This window comes from Boleophthalmus pectinirostris, unplaced genomic scaffold (genome assembly GCF_026225935.1).
Source record: "Boleophthalmus pectinirostris isolate CB_2022bp ecotype Guang Dong unplaced genomic scaffold, ASM2622593v1 HiC_scaffold_3, whole genome shotgun sequence".
NCBI lineage: Eukaryota > Metazoa > Chordata > Actinopteri > Gobiiformes > Gobiidae > Boleophthalmus > Boleophthalmus pectinirostris.
In genome coordinates this window covers 8,829,090-8,835,161 of record NW_026571299.1, presented here as the reverse complement: position 1 = coordinate 8,835,161, position 6,072 = coordinate 8,829,090, and the positions used below count along the sequence as shown (strand labels likewise).

Genomic DNA, 6,072 nt, shown 5'->3' with positions numbered 1-6,072 from the left:
TTGTAATGTAGTTTGCATAAAAAGTGCCGTTATTAAAGTGTCATCGACTAAATGTTGACGTCCAGCCCAAGTCCGCCGCTGCAGGCGACTGACATTTTTTATGACTGAACTATTTATGTCTTGTAGTTTAAACAGTTTGTAGCTAAAATCTGTTCAGCCTCCATGTCCCATCATGCACCAGGGGAGTGTGGACCAGCCCCTGTCAACATGTGACCTGCACCTGTCATTTAAATGTCCCTGTCAGAGGCGTCTGGAGTTTGACCTGATGAAAACGAAGGACCTGATTCAAACTTTGCCTGTGCTATTAAAGACTTTTCATTCTTTTCTACTTCTGAGTGTCTCAGCTTTTTCAAACATTTACAATTTTTATATTTTTATAGTTAATCAGTAAAGTTCAAACTACAGAGTTTGTGTCCTTTGGACCTTTTTGGACCAGTTCCACTGGTCATCAGGTCAGTGTGAGACATAAACTCACCAGGACACACACAGGTCCCTGAACGCACAACGCACTCTTTTATACCTTTACTTAGTCCTGGTTGAGTTCTGGTTGAGTTCTGGTTGGGTCCTGGTTCAGTCCTCACTCACTCTGCAGACAGCGCACTGTAAGTACTTCACAGTTTGTTTAAGAAGTAGAATTATAGCTTCAGTAAATCCTGGTTTAGTCCAGGTTTAGTCCTTGTTTAATTCCTTTGAAGGTGTGGTTTAATCCTGGTTTATAGACCGGTTCAGTCCTGGTTGAGTCCTAGTCCAGGTTTACCCAGAAGGAAAATTTGCTGCTCCAATTTTTATTTTATTTTTTAGCTCAGAAGACTAAGTTAAGACTCACTGTAGTCTCATTATTGTTCTAGATTTGTCTGGGGTGAGTCTTGTTTGTTGTTCCTAAAACAGGAGAGACACAAACACGAGTCCGACTTGAGGCACTGGTGAGAAATCTTTTTAACGTCTCAGTTTCACACATCGCTGTACATAGAATGTTCAAAGTTTCAGAGGTCGGGTTGGTGAGATAAACAGTCGACCTGGGTCTTTAGGAATTTCTCAGTATAACTTAAAGAGACAGTGAGTCCAGGGAAGACGGGGACTGGGTCACAATTTGGGAAAAGTTCTTTGCTTTTATCACTTGTTTTGTCGTCATCAGGTTGGTTCAGGGAAAGATGCTGCCTCCAGTCGACTTCCACCTGCAACACAGAATTAAAGAACTTAGTGAAAACCAGAGGGAAAAAAACTTTAACTCACAGAATCTACAAGAGGGAAATGACTTCACTTCATAGAGCGAAAATAATTATGATCATAATGATTTAATATTAGTATATTAGTAATTTGTACAACAACAACAACAACAACAACAACGTCGGCCCAGGGCCTGTGAATATAAAACTCAGGTTCGTTGTTGATGAACAGAGACACAGTTTATCACAAAAGGGCACAGTTTATACATTTTTCATAAATTAGTTGAGTTTAAAAGTAAAGTTTCAATAAGTTAGGACAATTTGCTTCTCAGTTCACTGGATGACTCTTGGTTCCAAAGACAAATTCAAATCCAGTCTGAGTTCAAAGGTCCAGAAAACAAACTGGTGCAGGGAAAAGGCGGCGAAAGGGCACTCAACTCAACTCCACGACCCAAGATCCATCCATCCATTTTCTTCTGCTTATCCGGGGCTGGGTTGTGGGGGCAGCAGCCTAAGCAGGGACTCCCAGACTTCATTCACCCCAGACACGTCCTCCAGCTCCTCCGGGGGGACCCTAAGGGGAACGACGGAGTCCCCGATTGGTGCACTGTCTAGTACCCCTCCCAGGGACTCCAAGAAGCTTGGGTACTCGAGTACTCTGCACTGCTGTTTGGCCCGTAGGCGACACCACAGTGAGAGACCTGTCCCCGACCCGAAGGTGCAGGGACGTGACTCTCTCGTTCACTGGGGTGAACTCCAACACACAGCGACTGAGCTGTGGGCCAATGAGCCCACCAGCCCCACCCCCCCCACCAGCCCGCCGCCGCTCCCCGCGGCCAACGCCAGAGAAATGGAGAGTCCAGCCCCTCTCAAGGAGTTGGGTTCCAGAGCCCAAACTGTGCGTGGAGGTGAGGCCGACTATATCTAGTCGGTAACGCTCAACCTCCCGCACAAGCTCAGGCTCCTCCCCCCCAGCGAGGTGACATTCCATGTCCCCAGAACTGGTTTCCATGTCTGCAGATCTGGTCGTCGAGGCCCCCGCCTTCGACTGCTGCCCAGATCTCTCTGCACCGGCTCCATACAGATCCTCCCCGTGGGTGGTGGGCCCACAGGAGGACGGCCCCACGTTGCTCCTTTGGGCTGAGTCTGGCCGGCCCGTAGGGGAAGGCCCAGCCACCAGGCGCTTGCTGAGGAGCACCCACCCCAGGCCTGGCTCCAGGGTGGGGCCTCAGTAAAGCAGATCCGGGCGACGTCGCTGGCCTCTAATTGGAAATCATCATACGGGGCTTCTGAACCGCTCTTTGTCTAACCTGTACCCCAGGAGCTGTTTGTCTTGGGTGATCAGTGGCATGAACCCCCGATAACAGAGCTCCCAGGATCATTCGGGCTCTCAAACCCCTACACCACGATAAGGTGGAGGTTCAGGGAGGGGTGGTGGCCCAAGATCTATAAAGTCAAATGCACATCACCCCTAACTGTACAACTAAGCGATGGCTTGAAGGTCTGATATTAGAGCACACACACCTGTATTAGTCACTGCACAAGTGCAGCGAAGGACAGACCCCAAACAGCCCACTCGCCCACTAGGCCAGTGTGACGACGGTACAAAAACACTGCATCAAACAACTCATAACAAATAAAAGCAAAGCAAAAGCAAAAGTTATCAACGCTACAGACCTTAATGAATCTTGAACTTAAGGTTGACTCTGGACTCTGAGAACGGCAAGCGCGTGTTGTCAACAACGGGAAACCGTAAGAGAGTGTGAGATCAGAGGGCGAGGGGACGGAAAGGGAGCAGGCATTTTTATAGACTGATGTCACCACTGACCAATAGTTAGACAGAGTCTGCACCTACCAACCAAAACACCTTTTACCATACTAGTTTCACCTGCCATTGTGTCCTTGAGCAAGACACTTCAGCCCCAGTGCCCAGTGTGACTGTGGTGTGAGCTTCAGTCTGTCCCGGGGCAGCTGTGGCTACAGCAGTAAAACACTTTGAGTGAATTAAAAGGTAAAAAGTGCTTTTTATTCTTCTGAACCTTGTGTGTCCTCCTCAGGTTCACGATGCTCCTCCGGCTGCTCCTGCCGCTGCTCTGCACCTGTCTGTGCCCCTGTCCTGTCTCGGGGGGTAAGGTGCTGGTGTTTCCTCTGGACGGATCTCACTGGGTGAACATGAAGGTTCTTCTGGAGGAGCTTCACACTCGGGGTCATGAGGTCACGGTGCTCCGGCCCCTGGACACCTGGTACATAAAGGCACAGGCTCCGTTCTATCGCTCCATCACCATAAACGCCTCCGCCGGCTTCAGCGAGAAAGAGTTCGGCTCCTTCACCACCAAAATGGTGCAACTGCGGCGCGAAGGCGCCTCCGCATGGACACTCATGGCGCTGCAGATGAAGATCATACAGTTGTTTTACGAGATTAACCGTCAGATTGTGGTGATGATGGAGAAGGTGTTTGAGAACCAGACGCTGATGCAGGAGCTGAGGGACACCGCTGTCCTACGTGCCCCTCCCCATTGGAGTCACCGACCACATGAACTTCCTCCAGCGCCTCCAGAACATGCTGATCTTCTTCTTCATGCACTTACAGATCTGGTACGTGATCGACCCAAACTACAAGCCCTTCGTGCACAAACACTTCGGGCCTGAGGTCCACTACATGGAGCTGTTCCAGTCGGCCGACATCTGGCTCATGAGGAACGACTTCACCTTCGAGTTCCCTCGGCCGACCATGCCCAACGTGGTCTACATGTCGGGGTTCCAGTGCAAAGAGCCCAAAGCCCTGTCCCCGGAGCTGGAGGCGTTTGTGCAGAGCGCCGGAGAACATGGTGTCATCATCATGACGTTGGGGACGCTCGTGGCCGAGCTGCCCCATGACATCAGCGAGGAGGTGGCGGCAGCGTTCGCTCAGCTGCCTCAGAAGATCATCTGGAGACACAAAGGCAGGAGACCCTCCACTGTGGGGAACAACACTCTGCTGGTGGACTGGCTCCCGCAGACAGACCTCCTCGCCCATCCGCAGACCCGGCTCTTCGTGGCCCACGGGGGAACCAACGGTCTCCAGGAGGCCATCCACCACGGCGTGCCTCTGGTGGGGCTGCCGCTCATGTTCGACCAGCATGACAACTTCTTCAGGATGCAGGTGCGAGGAGTGGCCAAAGTGTTAGATATTTCCACAGTGAACAGAGAGGTGTTCCTGGAGGCTCTGAAGGAGGTTCTGCACGAGCCCAAATACAGAGAGAACATGAAGCGTCTGTCGGCTCTGCACCGAGACCAGCCGCTCAAACCTCTGGACAGAGCCATGTTCTGGATCGAGTTTGTGATGAGACACGGAGGAGCCAAACATCTGGTCTCAGAGTCCTACAAACTCTCCAAGCTCCAGTACTACTGCCTGGACGTAGCCGCGTTCCTGCTGGCGTTAGTCGCTCTGAGTCTGTACGTCTGCACAAAGACACTCAGAGTCCTGTGGGGGGCGCTGTTCTCCACCAGCAAATCCAAAACAAACTGAACCCAAAGGAGATGTTTGAGCAGAATGTGCAGAAAGACGACCAGAGCTGATTAAACTACACAGAAGTACAGGGTTTCCCCAAAAAAATTGACTTTACTTCACAGGCCAGTCATTTTGGCAAATCTTGTTGAAATAACCTCAAATTTTCACAGAATGTTTAGAAACAGATCAAGATTTTATATTTAATGTTTTATTTTTGTTGTGTTTTCAGGTTGAGTCGTTCACTCCCAAACAGAATCATTTGTGTCTTGAATCTGCTGCTTACACTCACCCAAGACTGAAGCTTCAATGCAACATTCAGTGCAACTGCAGCAACTGCGACTTCTGCAGGACTAAAGGATCTGGACCGACATCAACATTAGAAGAGAAGGTCGAGCAAATTCATGAAAAACACTTGTGAAGCCCCAAGAGTCCGTAAGGAGAACAAGTTTGGAAACCCAGATTCTTCGAGTGACAGTTTGGCGTAACCAGATCCTTCCTCTTTACATTTTTGGTACCAAGTCTAAATTTGTTTTCCAGTTGCTGAAGTTTTTGTAAATGTTGCGTTGAAGCATCAGTCTTTATGAGTGTGAGCAGCAGATTCAAGACACAAAATGATTTTGTTTGGGAGTGAACGACTCAACCTGAAAACACAACAAAAATAAAACATTACATATTAATTCTTGATCTGTTTCTAAACATTTTGTGAAAATTTGAAGTTATTTCAACAAGAATTGCCAAAATTATTGGCCTGCAAAATGATGTCAAATTTTTTGGGACATCCTGCATTTAAAGGTCCGATATCACCCAGAGCTTTAAGTCATGTTCTAATGTTCTAATGTTCCTCCTGAAAAACAGAGCTGGACTTGTGTTTTGTTTCATTCACACATGTTTGAGTAACTCTTTATTTTTAGTCCATCCACGTCTCCAAAGCTCAAAACGCTCTGTTCCACCTTGTTATGTCATGAAGTGGTAGTTTCCAAGCGAACAGCTCCTTTTACCTTTAGTTCAGTTGAGATCAGCAACTCCAGGACTGAAATGATCCAAATGATCCGATGAAGTTCATTTGGTTTTCTGACAATTTATGTTCTTAGGTTCTTTTTTCAGAAGAGTTTGTTTTCCTACTGACAGTTTGTTCTGCTCCCTGCGCTCTTCCTTAGAGTCTTCCTCAGAATCTTCCTCAGAGTCTTCCTCAGAGTCTTCCTCAGATTCTTCTTTAGAGTCTTCCTCAGAATCTTCCTCAGAGTCTTCCTCAGAGTCTTCCTCAGAGTCTTCAGAGTCTCAGAGTCTTCCTCAGAGTCTTCCTCCTTCCCCAAAGTCTTCCTCAGAGTCTTCCTCAGAGTCTTCCTCCTCAGAGTCTTCTCTTAGAGTCTTCCTCAGAGTCTTCCTCAGAGTCTTCCTCAGAGTCTTCCTCAGAGT

The 6,072-nt window shown here is 48.4% G+C and overlaps 1 pseudogene; it reads left to right on the top strand.

Annotated features, from left to right (window-relative positions):
* Positions 1-490: 490 nt before the first annotated feature.
* Positions 491-4,787, top strand: LOC110169248 (UDP-glucuronosyltransferase 2A3-like; annotated as a pseudogene).
* The last annotated feature ends 1,285 nt before the right edge of the window (positions 4,788-6,072 follow it).